The sequence below is a fragment of the Chrysochloris asiatica genome, unplaced genomic scaffold (assembly GCF_000296735.1).
Source record: "Chrysochloris asiatica unplaced genomic scaffold, ChrAsi1.0 scaffold00012, whole genome shotgun sequence".
NCBI lineage: Eukaryota > Metazoa > Chordata > Mammalia > Afrosoricida > Chrysochloridae > Chrysochloris > Chrysochloris asiatica.
This window is the reverse complement of record NW_006408530.1, coordinates 8836346-8853241: the sequence shown is the minus strand read 5'-3', so window position 1 is coordinate 8853241 and position 16896 is coordinate 8836346. Positions and strand designations below refer to the sequence as shown.

General features: G+C 37.2%; 1 pseudogene; it reads right to left on the bottom strand.

Annotated features, from left to right (window-relative positions):
* Window positions 1-1035: 1035 nt before the first annotated feature.
* On the bottom strand, window positions 1036-2572 carry LOC102811435 (annotated as a pseudogene).
* Between the last annotated feature and the right edge of the window lie 14324 nt (window positions 2573-16896).

Below are 16896 nucleotides of genomic sequence, written 5' to 3'. Positions count from 1 at the left end.
ATCAGCTTTTCTGAAACCTTCTTTCTCTCAGTATATTATAAACATCCAAAATCAGACTATTGTGTTAAAAGGGGCCTTTAAAAGTCATCCATCTCATGCTTGTATTATACCCTGTGAATGGAGGGAATCATTTATTTTTGTTTTTTACAAATGCCTAGTGACCAAAAATATTTACCACCTTACTAAACATAAAACACATCAATATAATCCTATATATATGTGTATATATATATATATATTTAAGGTTTCAACTTAATGTTTATTGCACACTCACTGGTGGTAATTGTTAGGTCCTTGAAAGACAAAACTCAGTAATACATAACAGCTTCAAAGAATGAAGAAATACAACTATATAGGAGCAATTTTGTGGAAACAGGAGATCTAATAGTAATTTGGATCAGAAAATGTTGATATTGGAGGGTTTGGGATGAACATTTCAGCATAAGCATTAATACAGAGGCATGAGAACATGGTCAGCCCCAATCTACAAACACCTTCAAATCTCCATCACCATGCCTGTCATCTTGTCACTTTTTGGGGGATGGTTGGGGAAGGATGAGTGTATTTCAAAGGTGCAGGAAAACCAATGGAGCCGATCATACTCATAGAAATCTATACTAAGGAAATAGAGATGCTTTTAAACACTTGTTACTTAGGTGCTTGTATTAGAAAAAGGTAAAACTTAAACCATTACAGAACTGTTAGATAAACTTAAATATATAAAATATACCAGTAAAATTGGGTTTTGAAAGATTATTTATTAACTAGATATATAAAATGCTTATTTAACATGGACTTTTAGGCCACTGCAGGTAAAGGAAAACTACCCGTTCAGTGGATAAAAGGACTTGTTTCAGTGCAATTGAAAATATTGTAATTATAATCTCAGAACTTCAGAATTTGAATAGATGACAGTAATCTGTTTTGAGATGGGAACAGAAAAGAATCATTCAAAGCTTCGACAAAAAATTCCACTGCTATGTTCCTCGGATTCCTCTATAACCTTCCCAGTTTGGATATGAGGGTCGCTTCAATTCAACCTTTCAGAGCTCGCATGATCTCATCAACCTGGAGAATGTTGGTAGCAATTACAGTGCAGGAGTGAAGAAGCTGTTTCTTTACACAATAGTTATCCTATACGTCTGCTTCTGCTGACACCACTGGTTCACCTGTGTTCAAGTTGACACCTACAGGTTGACCCAATTCAGAACGTTCTGCTTGAACTTTTACTAGAGTTTCCTGAAGGTCAAAACTCGAGTTCTGAGCAAGCACCATGGGACTAATAAGCAATGCATCTGCAAATGCTTGGACTCCCTGTTGGGCCCTGCCCTTGTGTTTCATTAGAGCCTCTGCCATGGCCACTTCCACTACACCAGCCTTGGGAACCACACAGCCATCAACGGTAGCATTTTTGACAGCCCCCAAGCCATCTTGTAATGCATCTTTGATTTGAGTGTGCTTATTTGATCCTTTGATCAAGAGTATGACAGAGTGTGGATTATTGTACTTCTCAATAAAGGTGAACTCTTCTCCCCACGTGTACTCAAAGACCAGTCCTGCAAGTCCCAAACAGTCAGGATTTAGGTCACCTAAAGAATTTAGAGCCACCTCACCACAGGCAAGTGTCAGCCTCTCCATGTTTCTCCCTTTGGCTCTGTGCTGTGTCATTGTACCTTCCTTTGCAAGGGCATCTAAGGAAAAAGGGTCACTTCCCTTTTGATTAATAACAACAAATCCTTTATTGGAATCACCACAGACTTTCTTTTTCAGTTCTATTATTTTTTTTAACTGGATCTTTGATGAATTTTCTTTCTGCTTTTACAAGTTTCCCTCTCTTTTCAGCACTCTTGTAAAAGAAACCTGAGTTCACGTCTGTTTTTTCATATTCTAAAGCTACATTGCTTGTGAGGATGTATGCATCTTCGACTCTTCTTATCAGGATGCCGTGTGCCACCATCCAGAACGAGTCCTCTGATTATGCTTGCATCAGTTTCAGATTTATGTTTCATTTCCATAATTTCAGCCATGAAAAGGTCAATAGGTTCACTTTTTTAATGGCCAAAATTTAGTCAGCTATGGCCTCTGTTAAGACGTCAGCAAGCTGAGTGTGAACTTTAGTAGGCATAGATGTTATCAGGGTTTCTCTGTCCTTCCCTTTGCTTACTTTGATTTGTTCCAAAAATTCAAGTGCCTTTTCCTTTGCAGCTTCAAATCTTTTAGTTATGATTCTGGGATGCAGACCTTCAGAAATGTAGATGTCTGTCTGTTTCAGCAGCTCTCCGATGATTAGGACATTGGAAGTCATACCATCACAGTTATGTTATCCTGGGGCTGTTGCTACTTTTGTTGTTAAGGAGGCTGTTGGGTGTTGACTTTGCATTTCATGAAGCAGCACATTTCCATCTTTAGTAAGCTTGATGTCTCCAGCACCAGAAATAAGCATGGTACCCTTGGGGCCCAGATTGGTGCTCAGCATGTCCTGCAGCCCCTGGGCTGCGCTAATGTTGACCACCAGAGCCACCTGAGCTCGGGCCACCTCAGCCTTGGGGTTCAGGGACTTCATGGCGTACATACTGAGGAAAAGACTGAGATACTAAAGAAAATGTTAGGCCAGCTCAGCATGGACAAAAGGTGTGATCCGGATGCTTCTGTTGTTGTTGTTAAATGCTTTGGAGTAGGTTCCAACTCATAGCAACCCTGTATTTGGATTTTCGAGGAGCAGCTGATGAATTTGAACTGCTGTCCTAACTATTCAAAATATCCAGTATGTTTTCCAACAACTCACAACTTTAGTTTGCACCGTCCCAGTGTGAACCAACCCATTGACCTATAGCTGTGCCAACTCAGCAAAGGTAGCCTTCCTTGTCACTATACTCCCCAAAAATGCAAATCTTTAAGCATAGTGTTGTTGTTTAGTTCTGTCAAGTCAGTTCTGACTCAGAGCAATCCTATGTAGGGTTTCCAAATAGCAGCTGGCGGGTTTGAACCAAAGACCTTGTGGTCCACAGTTCAGTGCTGATTCAGAGTTGTTGATGTTAAGTGCCGTTGAGCCAGTACCGACTTATAGTGACCTTATGCACAACAGAGATAAGTACTACCCTGTCCTGCGCCAACCTCACAATGGTTGTTACACCTGAGCCCATTGCTTCTGCCACTGTGCCAATCCATCTTGTTGAGGGTCTTCCTCTTTTTTGCAATAAAATATCTGTTGCATGTGAAGAGGCTAAATCTAAAATATCTCCCAAAATCTAAAATATCTCCCAAATATTTTATGGAGTCCATATGGAAAACTTGACTCAAATTCAATATGGAGATAAAATATCAAATTTTCTAAGACTATGGTTTATACGGAACCCTGGCAGTTTAGTGGGTTATGGGTTGGGTTGCTAAGTACAAGGTCAGCAGTTTGCTTCCAGTGAGAAAGATGAAGCTTTTTGCTCCCGTAAAGATTTACAGCCTCAGAAAAGCTATGATTCAGAACTGACTCCATGGCACACAACCACCATGTTTTACAGATTTTAAAAAGTGGTTAATTAGTATGGTAGCAATAGAGATGTAGGTTAAATATTCTAATGTTTGAGTTTCTTCTAGCACAAATATTTCATTTATTATGCATCTATCAATAATTTTTTCATAGAATAGTTATATATGTTACTAAATTTATTGAGTGTTTAATTTCTGGGCAGTAATTAAATTTAAAGCATGGGAAGGTCAACACAGAACAACACCCTGGTAAATGAAATCAGCATATATGTATTTGAACCCTACTTACAACTGCAGCATTTACTAAACACTAAAAATGGATAAATACATAAATAAAAGTATTATTTATATTTTCCTTGGCAAACATTTCTCAATATGTAGATTAAATTGTTCTGCCATTACTAAATTGGTCTTATTGAAAAGTAGGAAACTGATTTGTTAACAGGAAAAAATAATTATCGTGATAGTCCAAATTGGATTTAAATGTTACCATAATTTTGCAATACGTATTTCTGGTTTTTCTGTTTTTAAAAGCACAAGTCAACTTAAGCAATAAGGTTATTTAGAAGCTTATTTAATAATATTTCTAGTACTTGGGCTCTTTATTGAAAGTCTATTTGTGGTTGCTGTATGCTCTCAAGTCAGTTATGACTCATAGTGACCCCATATGGCATAGTAGAACTGCTTCATAGTGTTTTCTTGGCAGTAATAGTTCTAGAAAAGAGCTCTGGTAGCGTAGTGTTTATGAATCAGGCTGTGAATGCAAGGTCAGCAGTTTGAAGCTACCAGCTGCTCAGCGGGAGAAAGATGAGGCTCTCTGCTCCCGTAAAGATTTAGTCTTGGAAACCCTGTTCAGGTTCACTATGGGTCAGAACCAACTCAATGGCACTTAACAACAACAACAACAATAGTTCTAGAAACATCACCTGGTCTTTCCCCTACAAAGCTGCTAAGTGGGTGCAAATTACCTACCTTTAGATGACCATACAAATTCTTACTGTTGTACCACTAGGCATATTTTAGGAATTAGGTGATATTTCAGAAAGTTCAAAAATCATCTCAGGTCAGGGTTTGCCTTAATTAAAATATTTTATATTTTCAGGTATAATTTGTTTTCAATTCAATAGGTTTTAGGTATATTTTGTTTTCAATTCAATAGTTCAGCTCGCATAAAAACCATTCGGCATTGTTGAGCTTCCACCCTGTTCCAGTTACTGTGTTGATAAAAGGATAAACACTGCATTGAAATACAATCAGAATCGTTCACATGAATATTGGAATTAGCAAGTATGACCCCTAGATAAACAATGGGCCATCTAATCTTTCTCTCTTTGAGAGATACTTGAATTCCCAGTGCTCAAAGTTAAATTAATGATTTCTAAAACAAGAAAAAATATTATCAGCAGCGTATTTTTAAGGGCATAGTTTGATTTTTATGGATTTGTTATAATTTTAAGCCAAATACTTAAATGAAGCAATGGTGGTGTACCAGCAAGTCGTTTCCAACTTGTAGCGACCCTGGATAGGATTTCTGAGGCTGTGAATCTTTACAGGAGCACCACGATGCATCTTTTTCCCATGGAGCAACTGGCAGATCCAAACCACTGACTTTGCAATTAGCAGACCACCTCATAATACACAGCTCTTTAAATAAAACAGTAGACAAACCTCAAATAAAGCAATAGAATAGAGCTTTTGTTTTCAGATTACATATGTTTATAGTACATGTACTCCTTATTACTCGAATGTCTCTTTATCCAACATTTTGCATTTGTGACAATAGTAAAAATGTATATTAGCTGTTTATTTTGTACATTAACAGCATAAATCTGGCAGTAAGAAGCACCAACGTGCAAAGTGAGAGTAATATGATGGTTAAGGTTACATGTAAACTTGGCTGGGCCATGAGTGTCCATGGTTTGGCATGTATGTAATGATGTAAAGAAGTACTGGTGGTACAGTGATTAAAGTGCTCAACTGCTAACCAAAAGGTTGGCTGTTTGAACCTCTCAGCTACTGTGCAGGAGAAAGATATGGCCGTCAACTTTCATAAAGATTTACAGCCATGGACACTCTATGGGGCGTTCTATAGGATCACTGAGTTGGAATAAACTTGATGGCAGTAAGTTGGGTAATGGTGTCATTTGGCAGTTATGTAATGGTGTAGTCATTCTCCACTTCATAAGGGGATGTGGTCATCGTCCATCTTTCCTTAATGCTGATTTTCATATAACAACCTAGTTTTTGGAACCTGACTATGTCAACAAGCAAGGCATGCATGTGTGTTGTACTCTGCCACTCAGTAGCTCTGCGACTTTTGACAAATAACTGAGCTGTTCCATGCCTCAGTTTCCTCATCTGTAAATTGTAAATGATAATGATGTGTACCTAATGTTGTTATTGTTCTTAGATGTCTTTGAGTCAGGCTCCAACTCCTGGTGACCCCATATATATTGACTGAACACCAGGTCATTCTTCCAAGTGTGTCTCAGTCTGTAAGCTCCTCTAGAACAAAGTAAATTTAAAGAAATATTGTTATTTAATTTTCTACTGTTGGGTGGATGATGTGGTTTCAATAACACAACCAAATGAAGATAATAAAATGAGTGGAACGTGGGTGAGGAGTATTTGTCTAAGCTTCAGGAGATCTGAGGTTGAATCATGATGCTGCACAAAAGGGTCTGAGTAATTCAGTACATTATTGTGAAGATGGAGTCCTGGTGTGGCAATGTAGGATAAGAACTGGGCTGCAAGTTTGGTTTGAACTTGGCCAGTGGTTCAAACTCACCAGCCACACCTCAGAAACCGTATACAGGGTTGCTGTGCATCAGAACAGACATGACGGCACTTAACAACATTGTGATAATAAAGCACATGGATCTGCTCCTTTTCTGGATCCCTGTTGACTATCCAATCTTCTCTCTTTGTCAAGGAACTTAGTGTGCTTTTCTCTACTCATACAACATCTGAGAGAACTGAGTTACACAGTGTCCACACCCCCCTCTCCCTCTATGAGGCTGTGGAATTGTGATTCCAGTGAGACTGCAGTTCAGGAGTTGGGAATAAATCATTTGGTTTGAAATAGAATTTTTTTCAATTGGTATTAGAAGATTTTTTTGAAGGAGACAGGCACTTAACAACAACAACAATTTCACAGATATTGTTGAAGAAGCCTTTGATAAATGATAGGACCGCAAAAATATTTATTGAATAAGCGGCAAAAAATTTGTGCGTTGAATTATTGAATTAAAATTGACTTTCATACCTAAAGTTTCTTTGATAAATTATAGAAGATCTTCTATAAATAATAAATAATAGAAGATTTTCAAGTTGGTGCAATGAATTTTGAATTTTACTTGACCATTCCAAAAACAATTATTCTTTTGAAACTAAGGATCTGATTAAATAATAAAGAAGTTCTGATTTATTAAAGAAAAATTATGCCAAATATGTGTATAACTCTTTAAATTATTCAATGTGCTTTTATATCTATGATTTCATTATATCTGTCTTACTCTTGACTTTTCCAGAAGAAATTCACGTTGGAAATCTAGTCTCCCAGGTTTTCTATCATCCACACTATTGTTCTGTAATGAGCAAACCACCTAGATCTGTGGGTCAACATTTTTCTGTGGATGTGTCTGTGGCTAGCTCTTGTGAGCAATTAAATTTTTAAAGTTATTTGGGAAAGTTAGTCCTCAAATGTTCAAGTTACAGTTATAAAAAGAAAAATTATTTACACACCCAAGCACTGCCTTGAGACTTAACAGTCTTTGTAAGCAACAGCTATATTTCCATACATAGATTTTTTAATCATTTGGCACATCCTACTCAAAAGCTATACATTGGGGACTATATAACTATTTGAAATATTACCATGGTATTTAGATGTATGCACACATACAATTGGCCAAAAAGAGATACATTTGTGGGAAGAAAAAATTATTCAGCTATCTTATTTCACCTTGAGATTTTCCTATTAAAAATCCTTAAATCATTGCCAGAGATTGAGGACACATTTAAAAATGGAAAAATGTTAAGAAGGTTCAATTTAGTAATTTGGGTCTGTCTTAATTGAATATTATTGCCTGAAAATGTAAGCAAATAAGCTGTGTAGGTAACCTTCATGATAATACAGTGATTGTATTATCACCAGTTTACTATCTCTCAAATCTTTGTTTTTTAACAAATAAAGTGAGGTCAAATTAAACCCTATTACTTTGTAAAGAAATATATGAGGGGACTTCAAAAAGTTCATGGAAGAATTTTGTTATCTTTTAATTTCATTTTTTCTTGAAATTTTGAACCCCCTTTATATATGGAACATCCTCATGTAATTTTACCTGTGGAATAGCTCATGAATTAAGAAATCAAATATGTCTATGGTGGTTTTCCATCTAGCAGGAGAGACAAAAACATATACACATGAAACAATCCCTGAAGCTCCACTGTTATCACCCCATTCCAAGACAGCACCATTTCTCCCTAGATTTCTGCATCTACTCTGCTTCTCCTTGCTCTCCTATAATCCTTGCTCTTCGTGGAAATAAATGATCTTCCATTATACTTAATTCAAAAGCCATGTTATTTTGCTTAGTGAAGAAGAAGGAGGGGAAGGGAAAAGAGGAGAAAAAGATATATATGATGGAGAAATAGGGTGAATTCATCATGCTATTTTCCTGGTTTTATTGCTTTCAAAGTCCTACACAGTATTCCACCAGCTATCATTCCTACTTCATTTTATAATTACTTCTCACCTGCTCAGGATACAGTGTATTTTCTCCTTAAGAATTAGACCCCCATAAGATTAAGTACCCTTATTTGTCTTGCTTTTTGTATCTGCATTGTCTAGAACAATGTCAGGCATGTGGAGAGTACATAATAAATACTTATTTTTTAAAAAAATGAATAATATTAGATTCTATATTTTGATATGTTAAATTTGAAAACTGCAGACATTAAAGAAAAGGATAGTTATTCATAAGCTAGGACTGTCTTTCATAAGGTTGTAATATGTAATAATTTCAAAAATAGAGTAATTGAAAATGGAACAGTAGGTACAAGTAGACCTCATAAGAAGCAAAGCATGAACTGGGCTTAAAATAGCAATCTGTTTTAAATAGGTTAATATGAGGGATGAAGGTAGTATTCATGTTGTTAGTTGTCATTGAGTTAATTCTGACTCATCTGAATATGAAGGATGAAGATAGTATTCTACGGCTGCAAAAGACCAAAATGGAGCCAGGAATATGTGTTATTGTTGTTGTTAAGTGCTGTCAAGTTGGTTCTAATTCATAGCAACCTGTATAGGATTTCTGAGGAGTGACTGGCAGGTTTGAACCACCAATCTTGCTGATAGAGGCCAAAGTGAGAGAGCCAAGCATTCAGACTAAGGAATAGTAGAAGTTAAGTGTTGGTATAATGGCCAAACTTTTAGGGACCTTGAAAAGATCAACAGGGTAGATTAGAAATGATTAAGTAAAAGGAGGAGATTATATGGTTTTGAAAAACAAAACATCATGACAAAAGTGGTGTTTTAGGAAGATTTGCCTTTCAACATGTGTAAGATGGAATAAAGGAGGTAAATAGCTTGAAACTAGAAGACCTAGTGGTCAATACCAATCTTTAAGCATGAGGTCATAAGGAGAGCACCATAATGTCTTTGAAGTGACAGTGAGAATAGAGAGAAAAAAGACAAGTCAAAGGGGACAAAAATGGTGAGCTTCTGAAGAGAAAACAAAGTCATGTCTAAGACGATGTCCTGTTGAATGTAATAAGGGATGTTTTCTAATGAGACTGGAATAATATTTAAAGTTATGTTGCTTAGATGTCAATATTCTATCCCCAAAGTAGAAGGGCTTCTTGTGCCTTAATTTACTCTTTCTTCCTCCACATTTGATCAAGGTTTAAAGTATGTAACTCTGGAACCTCACTATTAGAAAATAGCTCTTTAAAAATCCCACAATCAGTTATCTAGCTATATTAATAGATTTTCCTATTATCAATCAACAAGCGAAGTTTTTCAATAGAAACTCGCTGATTATGAATGATGAGGAACCGTTTAAAGTGTCTTCCAAACACTACTTTTCTACCAACTTCAGTCTAAGAGGTGGTATGATTGATAATAATCTTGTTAGACACCAAGCTCACTACCTAACTCAAGCTAGTCTATTCAGAACCCTGCCTTAACCCAGCAGACAAATAAAAGAGAAAGAAAACAGTACATGTTCATCATGGAAGTTGAAAGAAAATACCCATTAATCTGGAGTAGTTTTGTTTCCATTCTTCCTAATGCTTGACTGATCAAGACTTCTTTGATATCTTGAGTTTACCAATTACATTTCTTTTGTCTTTTATTTTTATCAATGTTTGTTGCATATGATTCAAAGAAAATTAGTAACTAGTTTAAAATACATTCAGAACTTGTATCAAAAGTGCATGCAGATTCTTCTAGTGGATTTGGAAAATGAAAGTCGGATAAATGTAACTAAAGATTGGAAAGAAATCTTGCATATTAATAAAACTCTGCAAAACCCATTAAAATGAGGCAAGCAACACTTGACTCATAACGAGATAAGACTTTTTGCTTTTCTCCTTCCAGATGATTGATGACTTTCGTAGGAGCTTTTCCATATCTTTCACCATATTACCAACTGCTTTCCTCAAAAACGTACTTTTTCCTGTCTAAACTTTGAGGGTATAAGAACATGGAAATTATAGTACTATTTTTTTTTTCCCTTTAAAGGGAGAAGACAAAAATTAAATTATCTGAAATAAAATGTGAGTGAAGATGGGGCAGTTTAATCAAGGGTAATCCTAGTTCCCCTGGTAACTAGGATTCTAATAGTGCTTTGTGGGTTGAAAAACCTACTCTCTTAGTGGGTAGAAAGCATTTGAGAAGAACAGACCTTATTTTTGTAAGTGGCACCCAAGGAAATTTCTACTTACCCAGAACAGTATTTCAGTTCATGAAGTAAAATACTTTCGTATTATGGTTCACTGGTTTTGCAGTCTTACTTGGGGATATTTTATGTCTATAGTAGTGAGTTAAAGAAGTTCTTTTAAAATATAAATCAGTAAAAGGAGACTGATGTATTCCTTCATTTGTTCATCATTCAAAAATATTAATTATGCTGGAAAGTGGTTATGGAGGCTTTTGGTTTGCTTTTCTATTTAATTGTTTTTTAAAAAAGGTATTTACTCCTCACATGAAACGTATTCACAAAGAAACAAATAAAAATATGATTACAAATATTGGTGTGGCATTCGCAGTTCAAATCCACTCTACTTTGAGGAGACTGCTCTTCTTAAGTCATATTTTGAGTGCTTTCCAACTGAGGAGCTTATCTTCTGGCACCATATCAGCAAATAGTCCACTGCTATTCATAAGGTTTTCTGTGGCTGATTTTTCTGAAGTGGCATGCCTCTAACTTCTTAATTTGTCTTTATCTGGAACCTCTACTGAAACCTGCCCACCATGGGTGACTATTGGTATATGAAATTCTTATAGCATCGCTTCCAGCATCATAGCAATCCTTAAGCCACCATAGTATGACAAACTCATAGACAAGTGGTTTAGAACATAGACTTGTTACTTTTGAATTAAAAAAAGAGCAAAATCTAGTAATAATGAGCACTTCTGACTTCTCCCCTGTAGCCACTTTTTAAGCTAGTTAATATAATGATTTAGACAAGTGACAACTGAATACATATTAAATCTGTGATGAACAAGGAAGTATTTAATTTAATGCTAAGATGTGATAAAGAAAAATAATTTCCAGTATCTTCTTTTTGTTGTACCATAAGTGAATGCACAAAGGTAAGTATCCAGCCTTTTGCTAAAATTGCATCGTAGAAGCTATTGCAAACAGACCTCTCATCTTCCTGATTTCATGTTCTTTTCACTATTTATGTCACTATGTTGTTGAGAAGTGATAGTTGAGTAAGTCATTGATTTAGCAAAATTCTATGTTTCGATCTTTGATGTCATTTCAGTCAGCAAGACCCTGTATTCAAATTGCCAGTCCTTTTTCTTTGTTTCCAACTTTTATATTCAAATAACTGGTAATTACCAATGCAGTTTGCTTGCATGTTTGATCACTTTCAGACTGTAGAAGTTGGTAAAAAAAAAGGAAAAAATCATCTATCCTATTCTATCATAGACTTCCCTTGTGGTTTGCAGTTCAGTGCTTATCCTCTAGAGCTATTTTATTTTATTTTTCTCATTAAATCATCCATACTTTTAAGTTGGAATCCCTGAATAGTGCAAATGGTTAATGTACTTGGTTTACTAACCAAAATGTTGGCAATTTGCCTCCACCCAGTCTGGTAGCTTAGTGGTTACGAATCGGGCTGCGAACCTTAAGGTCAGTGGTTCGAAACTACCAGCTGCTCCGCGAGAGAAAGATGAGGCTTTCTACTCCAGTAAAGATTTACACCCTTGGAAACCCTGTACAGGGTCGCTATGGGTCAGAACTGACTCGACGGCACATAACAACAACAACAAAGTAGTACTTGAAGAAAGGCCCAGGAGACCTACTTCTGAAAATTCATTGACAATCCTATGGAACATAGTTCTACTCTGAGAGACAAGAAGTTGCCAGGAGTCAGAATTGACTCTATAGCAACTAATAAAACTGATGCTTTTAGGTTAAGAAAATAAAATTTTATCGTATGTTGGCTATTTTGGTGTAATCATCTTCTTGCCTCCATCACCTAGACACACAAACCAAAAGAAAGAAAGAAAGAACTCTCTGCCCAGAGTGAATTCCAGAAAAATGTAATTGCTTGACTTTTTTTAAGAGCAATCTGCATTTGCCATGTGGGAGGCATGAGTATGAATCTGCATGTGTGTTTGTTGAATATGACTGCATCCAAGGGCAACAACTAAAGCAGAACAGAATCAATATTCAACAGAATTATTTCGTTGGCAGCCGAATTGAACCTGCAGGAGTTTTGCTGTCATGGATACATTCTTGTATGCCTGCAACTGTAAATTCACCCACCAACCTGCACCCACTCAGAAGAAATAATTCCCTCAGCTTTGGAATACCTTTCCAGCACTGTGGGGTTAGAGAACAAGCTTTAAAAGGACACAGGGCAAGTAATGAGAGACTGAAATAGTTGGAGCTGAGTGATATTTACAGGAACCTTTTGTGGGCAGGTATAATGACAAGATTTGGGCTCACATGTTGCTCTTGATTATTCATTTTCTGCCTCCTCCTACCTTCTTCCTGTGCTTTGCCATCACACCAGAGCAAATTACCTTTTATCTGAGTGATTGGAGAATGGTAGCTTTGGTTCACTGAGTATTCTGGTTGCTGAGTAATACTATACATGCCACAATAGGATAATAGCTAATTTTGATTAGGAAACATGCTGTAGATTTACTTTTGTTGTTGTTGTTAAGTGCCATGGAGTCGGTTCCAACTCATAGTGACCCTGTATGGGGTTTCCAAGGAGCAGCTGGTAAGTTTGAACCTCAGATCTTTTGGTTCAAACTGACCTTTCGGTCCAGAAATCCTATAGCTCCACCACAGGATTCCTTTTAAGGCTTTAGAAAACACACTTGGATGAATTACAATAATATTGACGGTCCGACAATGACAGGAACATTATTAGAAAAACTGCTTCTGCATGTAAAGCATTATACATACAGAAACAAATTGAAACTGTTCTGAAACTTACTTTAAACCAAAACCAAATCTGCTTCTGTGCAGTTGATTTCAACTCATCTGACCCTATAGGACAGCATAGAACTGCCCCATAAGATTCCCAGCATTGTAAATCTTTACAGAAGCAGGCTGCTACATCTTTCTTCTAAAGAGTGGCTGGTGGGCTCAAACTACCAACCTTTCAATAAGCACCATAGCACTCTAATCACTGTGCCACCAGGGCCCTGGACATGTACTTTATACGTTGTTAATTTGTAATATAGTTTCTTTTCTTTTACTTATTCATTGTTGTCTGTTGTTGTTGTTGTTGTTGTTGTTAGGTGCCATCAAGTCAGTATCGACTCATAGTGACCCTATGCACAGCAGAATGAAACACTGCCCGACCCTGGGCCAACCTCACTACTGTTGACACGCTTGAGTCCATCGATGCTGCCACTTGGCCAAGCCATCTCGTTGGGGGTCTTCCTCTTTTCTGTGACCCTCCACCTTACCAAACATGATATTCTTCTCCAGTGATTTGTCCCTACCTACAATATGTCCGAAGAATGAGAGATGAAGTTTGGCCATCTTGGCCTCCAAGGAGCACTCTGGCTGCACTTCTTCGATTGAAGTATAAATCTATATACAATTTAGTTGATGCTTCTTGTTATTTGTTGTCATAAATGGGAGTTGTTTTGTTTTTCTATTAAGTAGCTTTTCTTTGACAATTAATGAGCTTATCATTGCCTTTTAATTTTCAATTGACATGTTCTCACCAAAGAAGGGAAACATGTAGAAGGGGGAATAGTGGTCCTGTCCTGAGATTCCCTCAACCTTCATCGGAAATGTGTTCCTCCGGACACTGACCTAGCTCACCCACTTAGTTTCTCAGGGAAGATGAGGTCATATCCTGGTGTGGGGCTCTGCAATGTGAAGTCCCAAGAATCTTACCACCATTTGCAGATAAAATCAAGCTCAGAATTTTAGATTGCACAGCTAGCTAACAGAAGGGTACTGTCTGTGTGGGGAACACTACATGATTCATATTTTCTTTGAAAAATTAAAGTCATATTTCTTTGATGTGTCAGCAGTGATGACTGAAAGCAGATTGCAGATTCTTTATACTAAAGCAAGACAGAAAGAGCAAGAGGGAGAGAGTCAGAGACCAAATGAGAGACTTCTCTCAGATCAACCAAGGAGAACAATATTCCGAACAACTAGACCTAAATCAAATGCATAGCCCTTGGAATGTAATAGTGCAACTTAATGATGTGAGAGAGGCAGTAGTAAGAGGAAATGTGAACAGAAATAATTATTCTTGGCTAGCTAAGAAAAGAAATGTTCTGAGGGTGCTGAGAACATTTGAACGTTTGTATGCAGCAAGAAAACAAGGACACACATTGAGCCAACCAGCGGGAAGAGGAAGACACAGTTCCCGAAATAATTTGGTGCTGTGACTAGGGTGCTTTTTCTGAGCTTCTCTGTCCTTCCTCTCTCGTCTTTGGCTATGATTCCATCAGCAAACACGCAAAGCTGAATCTATCCCTATGCCGAGCATGTTTCATACCTGCCAAAGTAAGAGGTGAGAAAAGTAGCTCTATGTCCAATAAAAGTTCCCTAAATCCACTAAAAGCAGACAATCCAATTCTGTGGTCTTTGAAGAGAGAAGGTGATAAAATCAGAGAAACTTGGAGAAGTGGTTAGAAGACTCAGCAAGGTAAACCATCCTGTTCCACTTTAAGTGAAGAAGCTCCCTAACTAATTTCTGTCCTCATGGAATCCCATCATTTATGTGTCTGGTAGTATCACTGGGCAATTCCTTTTAAGGCTCAAACAACCTTTACTCCCTTGCAGACCTTATTTCCCCACCAGGCTTCTGGAAACTTCGGTGAATGTGTTGGGGTAAGTTGTCCATCAGTCTCCCTGTCACTCATCTTGCCTGCTAACCAAAACAGGGGCAAATTCTAGAAGGCACTCCAGGGAAACAAGCTTCCCCCACTCGTACATAAATGAGCACAGCTGGGAGAAAGAGAAGCTCACTGTTCCCTTTGAGGAGGTAGGGGAATCTGTTGAGCCAATTCCAATTCATGGAGACTCCATGTGTTACAGAGTAGAACTGCTTTGTAAACTAACAGAATCACAGGCTTCCCAGGGAGAATTCCATGATGCTCTAAAATATTTGCAGCCCTGGTCCAAATAATGCACATTTTCTTTAAGAAGGCTCCTTCACTTCTCAAAAATATAGTACAATATGTGTAATCAGTTACCAGAACAGATTCAATGCCATTTAACAACATAAATATGTAATCAGAACTTTACTGGAGAGACCAGAGAACGGGGATAATGGATTACACTGAATGCAGAAGTTGCAAATATGGTGGTAAAGCCTGGGTGTTACAACAATTAAGTGCTTGGCAATTAACCAAAAGGTTGGAAGTTCAAACCCACCCAGAGGCTGTCTTAGAGAGAAGACCTGGTGATCTGCTTCCAAAAAGATTATAGTCTAGAAAACCCTATCGGGCATTTCTTCTCTGTTACATGGAATTGTTATGATGCAAAAAATAAACTTGAGGTCACCTAACAACAATAACTGTAACATTGGACATCTTAGGTGGTACAAATGGTTAAAGAGTTCAGCTTCGAACTGAAAGTTTGGTAGGTATAAAACACCAAGTAACACCTCAGAAGAAAGTCTCATGATCTACTTCTGAAAAACCAGTCATTGAAAACGTGAAGGAGTACAGTTCTACTGTGACGCACCTAGCGTCAACTCATCAGCAAACAATAGTAGTTTCTCTACGTTGAAGCAAATGTACATTTCTAGGACGAGTCCTTAACTATTAAAACAACAACAACAAACCATGAATGGTGTCAAGAATGACTGGACGAGGTAGCAAATCACTAGTAGGGAACTACTCTTAGTGAAATCTCAAAATACTTTTATTAAATGCGGTTAGAAAGACTATCTGGCAATGGATGTACATTCATTGCTTTTCAGGAAGCCTCACAAAGTGGTAGGGGTGGGAGCCATTCTCAATTGCTCAATATCACAGTGACAGCTGTAGCATCCTTGGTTTGGAAAGACCTCATTGGTTGTGACAGGCTGAAAGTCTGGGAGGCATAATGAGGTACATAAGCAGTGTTTTTAAGGGAACCAGCAGCTATTCCACAGCTCTTTTCCCTAAGGCAAGTAAGCTCCCCAAATTCATCTGTCTAGTTTAATATACTTACTTTCTTTTCATTGTTTTTCCCACTGTATCTAATGTACTGACATTCAGTGGGTTGTTCCAGATTTCATTATATATACACATCCCTCTAGGAAATAAGGGATGCTCAGACTTCTTGACCATTTTAATTAAGTGAACTGATTATGAGAGGATGTATGATAAAAATAGTTGTTTTCTAATGATAGGCTCATATAAGATTTATGGTGTGGTTTATTTAGCAATTATATTTTGTTTGATGTCATTAATATTCCTGGCACCAACACATTAATTTTAATTAAAATTATATAAAAAAATCAATTTTTATATAAGGCAAGTACATATGTTGTTTAATAGGGATAGGCAATGCAGAGTGAGACTGGCGTTTAAATAATAAGGATGATGTGGATAGAACTGGGATTACATAATCGAGATGTCCTTGTTTTCTGCAGAAGCTGATCTCAATTACGCACAGGATGATGTGCTGCCGGGTGTTAGTTCCCAATGATGTACAATTAAGAAACTTGTTAAAATATAGAGAACCTTACCTACAGATA